At 41.5% G+C, this 14021-nt stretch overlaps 16 non-coding genes across 16 annotated transcripts; 6 read left to right on the top strand and 10 right to left on the bottom strand.

Moving 5' to 3' along the window:
* Window positions 1–1325: 1325 nt before the first annotated feature.
* Window positions 1326–1399, bottom strand: trnan-guu (transfer RNA asparagine (anticodon GUU)). Its single transcript has one exon. It is a non-coding gene; the product is annotated as a tRNA-Asn (tRNA).
* A 1296-nt stretch (window positions 1400–2695) lies between these two features.
* trnan-guu (transfer RNA asparagine (anticodon GUU)) lies at window positions 2696–2769 on the bottom strand. Its single transcript has one exon. It is a non-coding gene; the product is annotated as a tRNA-Asn (tRNA).
* A 1154-nt stretch (window positions 2770–3923) lies between these two features.
* trnak-cuu (transfer RNA lysine (anticodon CUU)) lies at window positions 3924–3996 on the top strand. Its single transcript has one exon. It is a non-coding gene; the product is annotated as a tRNA-Lys (tRNA).
* Window positions 3997–4085: 89 nt separating this feature from the next.
* Window positions 4086–4159, bottom strand: trnan-guu (transfer RNA asparagine (anticodon GUU)). Its single transcript has one exon. It is a non-coding gene; the product is annotated as a tRNA-Asn (tRNA).
* Window positions 4160–5313: 1154 nt separating this feature from the next.
* Window positions 5314–5386, top strand: trnak-cuu (transfer RNA lysine (anticodon CUU)). Its single transcript has one exon. It is a non-coding gene; the product is annotated as a tRNA-Lys (tRNA).
* An 89-nt stretch (window positions 5387–5475) lies between these two features.
* On the bottom strand, window positions 5476–5549 carry trnan-guu (transfer RNA asparagine (anticodon GUU)). Its single transcript has one exon. It is a non-coding gene; the product is annotated as a tRNA-Asn (tRNA).
* Window positions 5550–6703: 1154 nt separating this feature from the next.
* trnak-cuu (transfer RNA lysine (anticodon CUU)) lies at window positions 6704–6776 on the top strand. Its single transcript has one exon. It is a non-coding gene; the product is annotated as a tRNA-Lys (tRNA).
* An 89-nt stretch (window positions 6777–6865) lies between these two features.
* On the bottom strand, window positions 6866–6939 carry trnan-guu (transfer RNA asparagine (anticodon GUU)). Its single transcript has one exon. It is a non-coding gene; the product is annotated as a tRNA-Asn (tRNA).
* A 1154-nt stretch (window positions 6940–8093) lies between these two features.
* Window positions 8094–8166, top strand: trnak-cuu (transfer RNA lysine (anticodon CUU)). Its single transcript has one exon. It is a non-coding gene; the product is annotated as a tRNA-Lys (tRNA).
* An 89-nt stretch (window positions 8167–8255) lies between these two features.
* On the bottom strand, window positions 8256–8329 carry trnan-guu (transfer RNA asparagine (anticodon GUU)). Its single transcript has one exon. It is a non-coding gene; the product is annotated as a tRNA-Asn (tRNA).
* A 1154-nt stretch (window positions 8330–9483) lies between these two features.
* Window positions 9484–9556, top strand: trnak-cuu (transfer RNA lysine (anticodon CUU)). The gene has a single exon. It is a non-coding gene; the product is annotated as a tRNA-Lys (tRNA).
* An 89-nt stretch (window positions 9557–9645) lies between these two features.
* trnan-guu (transfer RNA asparagine (anticodon GUU)) lies at window positions 9646–9719 on the bottom strand. The gene has a single exon. It is a non-coding gene; the product is annotated as a tRNA-Asn (tRNA).
* A 1312-nt stretch (window positions 9720–11031) lies between these two features.
* Window positions 11032–11105, bottom strand: trnan-guu (transfer RNA asparagine (anticodon GUU)). The gene has a single exon. It is a non-coding gene; the product is annotated as a tRNA-Asn (tRNA).
* Window positions 11106–12259: 1154 nt separating this feature from the next.
* On the top strand, window positions 12260–12332 carry trnak-cuu (transfer RNA lysine (anticodon CUU)). The gene has a single exon. It is a non-coding gene; the product is annotated as a tRNA-Lys (tRNA).
* Window positions 12333–12421: 89 nt separating this feature from the next.
* On the bottom strand, window positions 12422–12495 carry trnan-guu (transfer RNA asparagine (anticodon GUU)). Its single transcript has one exon. It is a non-coding gene; the product is annotated as a tRNA-Asn (tRNA).
* A 1312-nt stretch (window positions 12496–13807) lies between these two features.
* Window positions 13808–13881, bottom strand: trnan-guu (transfer RNA asparagine (anticodon GUU)). The gene has a single exon. It is a non-coding gene; the product is annotated as a tRNA-Asn (tRNA).
* Between the last annotated feature and the right edge of the window lie 140 nt (window positions 13882–14021).

The raw sequence follows: 14021 nt of genomic DNA, 5'->3' as shown, positions 1-14021 counted from the left end.
TGCGCCACAGAGACCAGATGCTGCTGTGCTTACATAGTTCTTCCTCAAAAGAAAAACCCAACAAGCACATTCCTCCTGTTTGCTGGCTTTTGATGAAATGAGCCAATGCATAAAGGATGCAACATCAATGTCACTCACACTTTTCTGCTAGCTTGTCTAAAATTCGCCCTTCCTTCAATTTCTCACTTGTCATGACCTCCAGGTCTTCAAACAAAAGGTCAGTTTGTAGACCCTTTTCCTGTCAAAGTTTTGATCCTTTTGTCCACCAGTCATCGGAATGTGTATGATTTTCACCAGTTTACACAGTGTAGCTCCCTTGCCTTCAGTGCAGGGTTATGTCCTCTTAGATAAGACGCTTTTGAAATTATTTATGAAAATGCACCCAAAACCTATTCAAAACAGATTTGATGGAAGCACTGCAGGAGCTGCTCCAAGACGCATTTTGTCCAGGAAATGTGCTATCATGAATGCATCCATATCACCAACACACATTTACAAACCAAACCATAGGCAATAAAATACATGAGTAAACTGATTTGTGGACCTTTGTGGCACTTGGTACTGCTGAGATCAGGATCATTACAGAGTTCAGCAATTATTTTCCCAACTAGGTCATTGATACATTGGAATCCCCAATGTTTTCTGGAACAGAATAGGCTATGCCTTTCGGATGAGAATAAAAAAAGACTTCAAGAACCAAAAAAGAAGTTAAGCTGCCTTCAGCTGATGTACTCAGACTAAAGGGAAACACTTTAAATCCCAAGGTGAAATGCACATGCTCAAAATTTTATCAGGACAGAGTACATGTTTTACTTTGATATTAAGAGTGATCAATGGATTGTCTTCCAGTAAATTAATGTTTTCTTCCGCTACAAAACGTTTTTTCAACAACTATAAAGAGGCTATGCAACGAAACTGAGCTGGGATGTCAAGTGCCTTTAATGGTACCTTTTTGACCCCACTTCAAATGCTGCTGTTACCTGACCAGTTCGATTGTTAGTTTGCCAGATTCTCAATCTCTGGGATGTGAGATCATGCACCAGGTTTAGTGAATGTTTAAGGGTGAAGGTCTTTAATTTCTGCACAAATTCCACAAACATAGCTCAGGTCCTGCTCAACATGTCAACATGTGGCGACAGCAAGTGCCTTTGGGGTCCTACAAAAATCGCCCGGCTAGCTCAGTCGGTAGAGCATGAGACTCTTAATCTCAGGGTCGTGAGTTCGAGCTGTTGGGCGAGAGGCTGATTTGTTTGAGTGAAATGTTGAAATTTAGTTAATCTGTTTGCACAAAATACGTCTAAAAAAGAAGAGAAAGGAACATACATCGTCCCTGGGTGGGCTCGAACCACCATCCTTTCGGTTAACAGCCGAACGCGCTAACCGATTGCGCCACAGAGACCAGATGCTGCTGTGCTTACATAGTTCTTCCTCAAAAGAAAAACCCAACAAGCACATTCCTCCTGTTTGCTGGCTTTTGATGAAATGAGCCAATGCATAAAGGATGCAACATCAATGTCACTCACACTTTTCTGCTAGCTTGTCTAAAATTCGCCCTTCCTTCAATTTCTCACTTGTCAAGACCTCCAGGTCTTCAAACAAAAGGTCAGTTTGTAGACCCTTTTCCTGTCAAAGTTTTGATCCTTTTGTCCACCAGTCATCGGAATGTGTATGATTTTCACCAGTTTACACAGTGTAGCTCCCTTGCCTTCAGTTGCAGGGTTATGTCCTCTTAGATAAGACGCTTTTGAAATTATTTATGAAAATGCACCCAAAACCTATTCAAAACAGATTTGATGGAAGCACTGCAGGAGCTGCTCCAAGACGCATTTTGTCCAGGAAATGTGCTATCATGAATGCATCCATATCACCAACACACATTTACAAACCAAACCATAGGCAATAAAATACATGAGTAAACTGATTTGTGGACCTTTGTGGCACTTGGTACTGCTGAGATCAGGATCATTACAGAGTTCAGCAATTATTTTCCCAACTAGGTCATTGATACATTGGAATCCCCAATGTTTTCTGGAACAGAATAGGCTATGCCTTTCGGATGAGAATAAAAAAAGACTTCAAGAACCAAAAAAGAAGTTAAGCTGCCTTCAGCTGATGTACTCAGACTAAAGGGAAACACTTTAAATCCCAAGGTGAAATGCACATGCTCAAAATTTTATCAGGACAGAGTACATGTTTTACTTTGATATTAAGAGTGATCAATGGATTGTCTTCCAGTAAATTAATGTTTTCTTCCGCTACAAAACGTTTTTTCAACAACTATAAAGAGGCTATGCAACGAAACTGAGCTGGGATGTCAAGTGCCTTTAATGGTACCTTTTTGACCAGTTACCTGACCAGTTCGATTGTTAGTTTGCCAGATTCTCAATCTCTGGGATGTGAGATCATGCACCAGGTTTAGTGAATGTTTAAGGGTGAAGGTCTTTAGTTTCTGCACAAATTCCACAAACATAGCTCAGGTCCTGCTCAACATGTCAACATGTGGCGACAGCAAGTGCCTTTGGGGTCCTACAAAAATCGCCCGGCTAGCTCAGTCGGTAGAGCATGAGACTCTTAATCTCAGGGTCGTGAGTTCGAGCTGTTGGGCGAGAGGCTGATTTGTTTGAGTGAAATGTTGAAATTTAGTTAATCTGTTTGCACAAAATACGTCTAAAAAAGAAGAGAAAGGAACATACATCGTCCCTGGGTGGGCTCGAACCACCATCCTTTCGGTTAACAGCCGAACGCGCTAACCGATTGCGCCACAGAGACCAGATGCTGCTGTGCTTACATAGTTCTTCCTCAAAAGAAAAACCCAACAAGCACATTCCTCCTGTTTGCTGGCTTTTGATGAAATGAGCCAATGCATAAAGGATGCAACATCAATGTCACTCACACTTTTCTGCTAGCTTGTCTAAAATTCGCCCTTCCTTCAATTTCTCACTTGTCAAGACCTCCAGGTCTTCAAACAAAAGGTCAGTTTGTAGACCCTTTTCCTGTCAAAGTTTTGATCCTTTTGTCCACCAGTCATCGGAATGTGTATGATTTTCACCAGTTTACACAGTGTAGCTCCCTTGCCTTCAGTTGCAGGGTTATGTCGTCTTAGATAAGACGCTTTTGAAATTATTTGTGAAAATGCACCCAAAACCTATTCAAAACAGATTTGATGGAAGCACTGCAGGAGCTGCTCCAAGACGCATTTTGTCCAGAAAATGTGCTATCATGAATGCATCCATATCACCAACACACATTTACAAACCAAACCATAGGCAATAAAATACATGAGTAAACTGATTTGTGGACCTTTGTGGCACTTGGTACTGCTGAGATCAGGATCATTACAGAGTTCAGCAATTATTTTCCCAACTAGGTCATTGATACATTGGAATCCCCAATGTTTTCTGGAACAGAATAGGCTATGCCTTTCGGATGAGAATAAAAAAAGACTTCAAGAACCAAAAAAGAAGTTAAGCTGCCTTCAGCTGATGTACTCAGACTAAAGGGAAACACTTTAAATCCCAAGGTGAAATGCACATGCTCAAAATTTTATCAGGACAGAGTACATGTTTTACTTTGATATTAAGAGCGATCACTGGATTGTCTTCCAGTAAATTAATGTTTTCTTCCGCTACAAAACGTTTTTTCAACAACTATAAAGAGGCTATGCAACGAAACTGAGCTGGGATGTCAAGTGCCTTTAATGGTACCTTTTTGACCCCACTTCAAATGCTGCTGTTACCTGACCAGTTCGATTGTTAGTTTGCCAGATTCTCAATCTCTGGGATGTGAGATCATGCACCAGGTTTAGTGAATGTTTAAGGGTGAAGGTCTTTAATTTCTGCACAAATTCCACAAACATAGCTCAGGTCCTGCTCAACATGTCAACATGTGGCGACAGCAAGTGCCTTTGGGGTCTTACAAAAATCGCCCGGCTAGCTCAGTCGGTAGAGCATGAGACTCTTAATCTCAGGGTCGTGGGTTCGAGCCCCACGTTGGGCGAGAGGCTGATTTGTTTGAGTGAAATGTTGAAATTTAGTTAATCTGTTTGCACAAAATACGTCTAAAAAAGAAGAGAAAGGAACATACATCGTCCCTGGGTGGGCTCGAACCACCATCCTTTCGGTTAACAGCCGAACGCGCTAACCGATTGCGCCACAGAGACCAGATGCTGCTGTGCTTACATAGTTCTTCCTCAAAAGAAAAACCCAACAAGCACATTCCTCCTGTTTGCTGGCTTTTGATGAAATGAGCCAATGCATAAAGGATGCAACATCAATGTCACTCACACTTTTCTGCTAGCTTGTCTAAAATTCGCCCTTCCTTCAATTTCTCACTTGTCAAGACCTGCAGGTCTTCAAACAAAAGGTCAGTTTGTAGACCCTTTTCCTGTCAAAGTTTTGATCCTTTTGTCCACCAGTCATCGGAATGTGTATGATTTTCACCAGTTTACACAGTGTAGCTCCCTTGCCTTCAGTTGCAGGGTTATGTCCTCTTAGATAAGACGCTTTTGAAATTATTTGTGAAAATGCACCCAAAACCTATTCAAAACAGATTTGATGGAAGCACTGCAGGAGCTGCTCCAAGACGCATTTTGTCCAGAAAATGTGCTATCATGAATGCATCCATATCACCAACACACATTTACAAACCAAACCATAGGCAATAAAATACATGAGTAAACTGATTTGTGGACCTTTGTGGCACTTGGTACTGCTGAGATCAGGATCATTACAGAGTTCAGCAATTATTTTCCCAACTAGGTCATTGATACATTGGAATCCCCAATGTTTTCTGGAACAGAATAGGCTATGCCTTTCGGATGAGAATAAAAAAAGACTTCAAGAACCAAAAAAGAAGTTAAGCTGCCTTCAGCTGATGTACTCAGACTAAAGGGAAACACTTTAAATCCCAAGGTGAAATGCACATGCTCAAAATTTTATCAGGACAGAGTACATGTTTTACTTTGATATTAAGAGCGATCACTAGATTGTCTTCCAGTAAATTAATGTTTTCTTCCGCTACAAAACGTTTTTTCAACAACTATAAAGAGGCTATGCAACGAAACTGAGCTGAGATGTCAAGTGCCTTTAATGGTACATTTTTGACCCCACTTCAAATGCTGCTGTTACCTGACCAGTTCGATTGTTAGTTTGCCAGATTCTCAATCTCTGGGATGTGAGATCATGCACCAGGTTTAGTGAATGTTTAAGGGTGAAGGTCTTTAGTTTCTGCACAAATTCCACAAACATAGCTCAGGTCCTGCTCAACATGTCAACATGTGGCGACAGCAAGTGCCTTTGGGGTCCTACAAAAATCGCCCGGCTAGCTCAGTCGGTAGAGCATGAGACTCTTAATCTCAGGGTCGTGGGTTCGAGCCCCACGTTGGGCGAGAGGCTGATTTGTTTGAGTGAAATGTTGAAATTTAGTTAATCTGTTTGCACAAAATACGTCTAAAAAAGAAGAGAAAGGAACATACATCGTCCCTGGGTGGGCTCGAACCACCATCCTTTCGGTTAACAGCCGAACGCGCTAACCGATTGCGCCACAGAGACCAGATGCTGCTGTGCTTACATAGTTCTTCCTCAAAAGAAAAACCCAACAAGCACATTCCTCCTGTTTGCTGGCTTTTGATGAAATGAGCCAATGCATAAAGGATGCAACATCAATGTCACTCACACTTTTCTGCTAGCTTGTCTAAAATTCGCCCTTCCTTCAATTTCTCACTTGTCAAGACCTCCAGGTCTTCAAACAAAAGGTCAGTTTGTAGACCCTTTTCCTGTCAAAGTTTTGATCCTTTTGTCCACCAGTCATCGGAATGTGTATGATTTTCACCAGTTTACACAGTGTAGCTCCCTTGCCTTCAGTTGCAGGGTTATGTCCTCTTAGATAAGACGCTTTTGAAATTATTTATGAAAATGCACCCAAAACCTATTCAAAACAGATTTGATGGAAGCACTGCAGGAGCTGCTCCAAGACGCATTTTGTCCAGGAAATGTGCTATCATGAATGCATCCATATCACCAACACACATTTACAAACCAAACCATAGGCAATAAAATACATGAGTAAACTGATTTGTGGACCTTTGTGGCACTTGGTACTGCTGAGATCAGGATCATTACAGAGTTCAGCAATTATTTTCCCAACTAGGTCATTGATACATTGGAATCCCCAATGTTTTCTGGAACAGAATAGGCTATGCCTTTCGGATGAGAATAAAAAAAGACTTCAAGAACCAAAAAAGAAGTTAAGCTGCCTTCAGCTGATGTACTCAGACTAAAGGGAAACACTTTAAATCCCAAGGTGAAATGCACATGCTCAAAATTTTATCAGGACAGAGTACATGTTTTACTTTGATATTAAGAGTGATCAATGGATTGTCTTCCAGTAAATTAATGTTTTCTTCCGCTACAAAACGTTTTTTCAACAACTATAAAGAGGCTATGCAACGAAACTGAGCTGGGATGTCAAGTGCCTTTAATGGTACCTTTTTGACCCCACTTCAAATGCTGCTGTTACCTGACCAGTTCGATTGTTAGTTTGCCAGATTCTCAATCTCTGGGATGTGAGATCATGCACCAGGTTTAGTGAATGTTTAAGGGTGAAGGTCTTTAATTTCTGCACAAATTCCACAAACATAGCTCAGGTCCTGCTCAACATGTCAACATGTGGCGACAGCAAGTGCCTTTGGGGTCTTACAAAAATCGCCCGGCTAGCTCAGTCGGTAGAGCATGAGACTCTTAATCTCAGGGTCGTGGGTTCGAGCCCCACGTTGGGCGAGAGGCTGATTTGTTTGAGTGAAATGTTGAAATTTAGTTAATCTGTTTGCACAAAATACGTCTAAAAAAGAAGAGAAAGGAACATACATCGTCCCTGGGTGGGCTCGAACCACCATCCTTTCGGTTAACAGCCGAACGCGCTAACCGATTGCGCCACAGAGACCAGATGCTGCTGTGCTTACATAGTTCTTCCTCAAAAGAAAAACCCAACAAGCACATTCCTCCTGTTTGCTGGCTTTTGATGAAATGAGCCAATGCATAAAGGATGCAACATCAATGTCACTCACACTTTTCTGCTAGCTTGTCTAAAATTCGCCCTTCCTTCAATTTCTCACTTGTCAAGACCTCCAGGTCTTCAAACAAAAGGTCAGTTTGTAGACCCTTTTCCTGTCAAAGTTTTGATCCTTTTGTCCACCAGTCATCGGAATGTGTATGATTTTCACCAGTTTACACAGTGTAGCTCCCTTGCCTTCAGTTGCAGGGTTATGTCGTCTTAGATAAGACGCTTTTGAAATTATTTGTGAAAATGCACCCAAAACCTATTCAAAACAGATTTGATGGAAGCACTGCAGGAGCTGCTCCAAGACGCATTTTGTCCAGAAAATGTGCTATCATGAATGCATCCATATCACCAACACACATTTACAAACCAAACCATAGGCAATAAAATACATGAGTAAACTGATTTGTGGACCTTTGTGGCACTTGGTACTGCTGAGATCAGGATCATTACAGAGTTCAGCAATTATTTTCCCAACTAGGTCATTGATACATTGGAATCCCCAATGTTTTCTGGAACAGAATAGGCTATGCCTTTCGGATGAGAATAAAAAAAGACTTCAAGAACCAAAAAAGAAGTTAAGCTGCCTTCAGCTGATGTACTCAGACTAAAGGGAAACACTTTAAATCCCAAGGTGAAATGCACATGCTCAAAATTTTATCAGGACAGAGTACATGTTTTACTTTGATATTAAGAGCGATCACTGGATTGTCTTCCAGTAAATTAATGTTTTCTTCCGCTACAAAACGTTTTTTCAACAACTATAAAGAGGCTATGCAACGAAACTGAGCTGGGATGTCAAGTGCCTTTAATGGTACCTTTTTGACCCCACTTCAAATGCTGCTGTTACCTGACCAGTTCGATTGTTAGTTTGCCAGATTCTCAATCTCTGGGATGTGAGATCATGCACCAGGTTTAGTGAATGTTTAAGGGTGAAGGTCTTTAATTTCTGCACAAATTCCACAAACATAGCTCAGGTCCTGCTCAACATGTCAACATGTGGCGACAGCAAGTGCCTTTGGGGTCTTACAAAAATCGCCCGGCTAGCTCAGTCGGTAGAGCATGAGACTCTTAATCTCAGGGTCGTGGGTTCGAGCCCCACGTTGGGCGAGAGGCTGATTTGTTTGAGTGAAATGTTGAAATTTAGTTAATCTGTTTGCACAAAATACGTCTAAAAAAGAAGAGAAAGGAACATACATCGTCCCTGGGTGGGCTCGAACCACCATCCTTTCGGTTAACAGCCGAACGCGCTAACCGATTGCGCCACAGAGACCAGATGCTGCTGTGCTTACATAGTTCTTCCTCAAAAGAAAAACCCAACAAGCACATTCCTCCTGTTTGCTGGCTTTTGATGAAATGAGCCAATGCATAAAGGATGCAACATCAATGTCACTCACACTTTTCTGCTAGCTTGTCTAAAATTCGCCCTTCCTTCAATTTCTCACTTGTCAAGACCTGCAGGTCTTCAAACAAAAGGTCAGTTTGTAGACCCTTTTCCTGTCAAAGTTTTGATCCTTTTGTCCACCAGTCATCGGAATGTGTATGATTTTCACCAGTTTACACAGTGTAGCTCCCTTGCCTTCAGTTGCAGGGTTATGTCCTCTTAGATAAGACGCTTTTGAAATTATTTGTGAAAATGCACCCAAAACCTATTCAAAACAGATTTGATGGAAGCACTGCAGGAGCTGCTCCAAGACGCATTTTGTCCAGAAAATGTGCTATCATGAATGCATCCATATCACCAACACACATTTACAAACCAAACCATAGGCAATAAAATACATGAGTAAACTGATTTGTGGACCTTTGTGGCACTTGGTACTGCTGAGATCAGGATCATTACAGAGTTCAGCAATTATTTTCCCAACTAGGTCATTGATACATTGGAATCCCCAATGTTTTCTGGAACAGAATAGGCTATGCCTTTCGGATGAGAATAAAAAAAGACTTCAAGAACCAAAAAAGAAGTTAAGCTGCCTTCAGCTGATGTACTCAGACTAAAGGGAAACACTTTAAATCCCAAGGTGAAATGCACATGCTCAAAATTTTATCAGGACAGAGTACATGTTTTACTTTGATATTAAGAGCGATCACTAGATTGTCTTCCAGTAAATTAATGTTTTCTTCCGCTACAAAACGTTTTTTCAACAACTATAAAGAGGCTATGCAACGAAACTGAGCTGAGATGTCAAGTGCCTTTAATGGTACATTTTTGACCCCACTTCAAATGCTGCTGTTACCTGACCAGTTCGATTGTTAGTTTGCCAGATTCTCAATCTCTGGGATGTGAGATCATGCACCAGGTTTAGTGAATGTTTAAGGGTGAAGGTCTTTAGTTTCTGCACAAATTCCACAAACATAGCTCAGGTCCTGCTCAACATGTCAACATGTGGCGACAGCAAGTGCCTTTGGGGTCCTACAAAAATCGCCCGGCTAGCTCAGTCGGTAGAGCATGAGACTCTTAATCTCAGGGTCGTGGGTTCGAGCCCCACGTTGGGCGAGAGGCTGATTTGTTTGAGTGAAATGTTGAAATTTAGTTAATCTGTTTGCACAAAATACGTCTAAAAAAGAAGAGAAAGGAACATACATCGTCCCTGGGTGGGCTCGAACCACCATCCTTTCGGTTAACAGCCGAACGCGCTAACCGATTGCGCCACAGAGACCAGATGCTGCTGTGCTTACATAGTTCTTCCTCAAAAGAAAAACCCAACAAGCACATTCCTCCTGTTTGCTGGCTTTTGATGAAATGAGCCAATGCATAAAGGATGCAACATCAATGTCACTCACACTTTTCTGCTAGCTTGTCTAAAATTCGCCCTTCCTTCAATTTCTCACTTGTCAAGACCTCCAGGTCTTCAAACAAAAGGTCAGTTTGTAGACCCTTTTCCTGTCAAAGTTTTGATCCTTTTGTCCACCAGTCATCGGAATGTGTATGATTTTCACCAGTTTACACAGTGTAGCTCCCTTGCCTTCAGTTGCAGGGTTATGTCCTCTTAGATAAGACGCTTTTGAAATTATTTATGAAAATGCACCCAAAACCTATTCAAAACAGATTTGATGGAAGCACTGCAGGAGCTGCTCCAAGACGCATTTTGTCCAGGAAATGTGCTATCATGAATGCATCCATATCACCAACACACATTTACAAACCAAACCATAGGCAATAAAATACATGAGTAAACTGATTTGTGGACCTTTGTGGCACTTGGTACTGCTGAGATCAGGATCATTACAGAGTTCAGCAATTATTTTCCCAACTAGGTCATTGATACATTGGAATCCCCAATGTTTTCTGGAACAGAATAGGCTATGCCTTTCGGATGAGAATAAAAAAAGACTTCAAGAACCAAAAAAGAAGTTAAGCTGCCTTCAGCTGATGTACTCAGACTAAAGGGAAACACTTTAAATCCCAAGGTGAAATGCACATGCTCAAAATTTTATCAGGACAGAGTACATGTTTTACTTTGATATTAAGAGTGATCAATGGATTGTCTTCCAGTAAATTAATGTTTTCTTCCGCTACAAAACGTTTTTTCAACAACTATAAAGAGGCTATGCAACGAAACTGAGCTGGGATGTCAAGTGCCTTTAATGGTACCTTTTTGACCCCACTTCAAATGCTGCTGTTACCTGACCAGTTCGATTGTTAGTTTGCCAGATTCTCAATCTCTGGGATGTGAGATCATGCACCAGGTTTAGTGAATGTTTAAGGGTGAAGGTCTTTAATTTCTGCACAAATTCCACAAACATAGCTCAGGTCCTGCTCAACATGTCAACATGTGGCGACAGCAAGTGCCTTTGGGGTCCTACAAAAATCGCCCGGCTAGCTCAGTCGGTAGAGCATGAGACTCTTAATCTCAGGGTCGTGAGTTCGAGCTGTTGGGCGAGAGGCTGATTTGTTTGAGTGAAATGTTGAAATTTAGTTAATCTGTTTGCACAAAATACGTCTAAAAAAGAAGAGAAAGGAACATACATCGTCCCTGGGTGGGCTCGAACCACCATCCTTTCGGTTAACAGCCGAACGCGCTAACCGATTGCGCCACAGAGACCAGATGCTGCTGTGCTTACATAGTTCTTCCTCAAAAGAAAAACCCAACAAGCACATTCCTCCTGTTTGCTGGCTTTTGATGAAATGAGCCAATGCATAAAGGATGCAACATCAATGTCACTCACACTTTTCTGCTAGCTTGTCTAAAATTCGCCCTTCCTTCAATTTCTCACTTGTCAAGACCTCCAGGTCTTCAAACAAAAGGTCAGTTTGTAGACCCTTTTCCTGTCAAAGTTTTGATCCTTTTGTCCACCAGTCATCGGAATGTGTATGATTTTCACCAGTTTACACAGTGTAGCTCCCTTGCCTTCAGTTGCAGGGTTATGTCGTCTTAGATAAGACGCTTTTGAAATTATTTGTGAAAATGCACCCAAAACCTATTCAAAACAGATTTGATGGAAGCACTGCAGGAGCTGCTCCAAGACGCATTTTGTCCAGAAAATGTGCTATCATGAATGCATCCATATCACCAACACACATTTACAAACCAAACCATAGGCAATAAAATACATGAGTAAACTGATTTGTGGACCTTTGTGGCACTTGGTACTGCTGAGATCAGGATCATTACAGAGTTCAGCAATTATTTTCCCAACTAGGTCATTGATACATTGGAATCCCCAATGTTTTCTGGAACAGAATAGGCTATGCCTTTCGGATGAGAATAAAAAAAGACTTCAAGAACCAAAAAAGAAGTTAAGCTGCCTTCAGCTGATGTACTCAGACTAAAGGGAAACACTTTAAATCCCAAGGTGAAATGCACATGCTCAAAATTTTATCAGGACAGAGTACATGTTTTACTTTGATATTAAGAGCGATCACTGGATTGTCTTCCAGTAAATTAATGTTTTCTTCCGCTACAAAACGTTTTTTCAACAACTATAAAGAGGCTATGCAACGAAACTGAGCTGGGATGTCAAGTGCCTTTAATGGTACCTTTTTGACCCCACTTCAAATGCTGCTGTTACCTGACCAGTTCGATTGTTAGTTTGCCAGATTCTCAATCTCTGGGATGTGAGATCATGCACCAGGTTTAGTGAATGTTTAAGGGTGAAGGTCTTTAATTTCTGCACAAATTCCACAAACATAGCTCAGGTCCTGCTCAACATGTCAACATGTGGCGACAGCAAGTGCCTTTGGGGTCTTACAAAAATCGCCCGGCTAGCTCAGTCGGTAGAGCATGAGACTCTTAATCTCAGGGTCGTGGGTTCGAGCCCCACGTTGGGCGAGAGGCTGATTTGTTTGAGTGAAATGTTGAAATTTAGTTAATCTGTTTGCACAAAATACGTCTAAAAAAGAAGAGAAAGGAACATACATCGTCCCTGGGTGGGCTCGAACCACCATCCTTTCGGTTAACAGCCGAACGCGCTAACCGATTGCGCCACAGAGACCAGATGCTGCTGTGCTTACATAGTTCTTCCTCAAAAGAAAAACCCAACAAGCACATTCCTCCTGTTTGCTGGCTTTTGATGAAATGAGCCAATGCATAAAGGATGCAACATCAATGTCACTCACACTTTTCTGCTAGCTTGTCTAAAATTCGCCCTTCCTTCAATTTCTCACTTGTCAAGACCTCCAGGTCTTCAAACAAAAGGTCAGTTTGTAGACCCTTTTCCTGTCAAAGTTTTGATCCTTTTGTCCACCAGTCATCGGAATGTGTATGATTTTCACCAGTTTACACAGTGTAGCTCCCTTGCCTTCAGTTGCAGGGTTATGTCCTCTTAGATAAGACGCTTTTGAAATTATTTGTGAAAATGCACCCAAAACCTATTCAAAACAGATTTGATGGAAGCACTGCAGGAGCTGCTCCAAGACGCATTTTGTCCAGGAAATGTGCTATCATGAATGCATCCATATCACCAACACACATTTACAAACCAAACCATAGGCAATAAAATACATGAGTAAACTGATTTGTGGACCTTTGTGGCACTTGGTACTGCTGAGATCAGGATCATTACAGAGTTCAGCAATTATTTTCCCAACTAGGTCATTGATACATTGGAATCCCCAATGTTTTCTGGAACAGAATAGGCTATGCCTTTCGGATGAGAATAAAAAAAGACTTCAAGAACCAAAAAAGAAGTTAAGCTGCCTTCAGCTGATGTACTCAGACTAAAGGGAAACACTTTAAATCCCAAGGTGAAATGCACATGCTCAAAATTTTATCAGGACAGAGTACATGTTTTACTTTGATATTAAGAGTGATCAATGGATTGTCTTCCAGTAAATTAATGTTTTCTTCCGCTACAAAACGTTTTTTCAACAACTATAAAGAGGCTATGCAACGAAACTGAGCTGGGATGTCAAGTGCCTTTAATGGTACCTTTTTGACCCCACTTCAAATGCTGCTGTTACCTGACCAGTTCGATTGTTAGTTTGCCAGATTCTCAATCTCTGGGATGTGAGATCATGCACCAGGTTTAGTGAATGTTTAAGGGTGAAGGTCTTTAATTTCTGCACAAATTCCACAAACATAGCTCAGGTCCTGCTCAACATGTCAACATGTGGCGACAGCAAGTGCCTTTGGGGTCCTACAAAAATCGCCCGGCTAGCTCAGTCGGTAGAGCATGAGACTCTTAATCTCAGGGTCGTGAGTTCGAGCTGTTGGGCGAGAGGCTGATTTGTTTGAGTGAAATGTTGAAATTTAGTTAATCTGTTTGCACAAAATACGTCTAAAAAAGAAGAGAAAGGAACATACATCGTCCCTGGGTGGGCTCGAACCACCATCCTTTCGGTTAACAGCCGAACGCGCTAACCGATTGCGCCACAGAGACCAGATGCTGCTGTGCTTACATAGTTCTTCCTCAAAAGAAAAACCCAACAAGCACATTCCTCCTGTTTGCTGGCTTTTGATGAAATGAGCCAATGCATAAAGGATGCAACATCAATGTCACTCACACTTTTCTGCTAGCTT

The sequence above is a fragment of the Brachyhypopomus gauderio genome, unplaced genomic scaffold, assembly GCF_052324685.1.
Source record: "Brachyhypopomus gauderio isolate BG-103 unplaced genomic scaffold, BGAUD_0.2 sc342, whole genome shotgun sequence".
NCBI lineage: Eukaryota > Metazoa > Chordata > Actinopteri > Gymnotiformes > Hypopomidae > Brachyhypopomus > Brachyhypopomus gauderio.
This window is presented reverse-complemented; position numbering and strand designations above follow the sequence as displayed.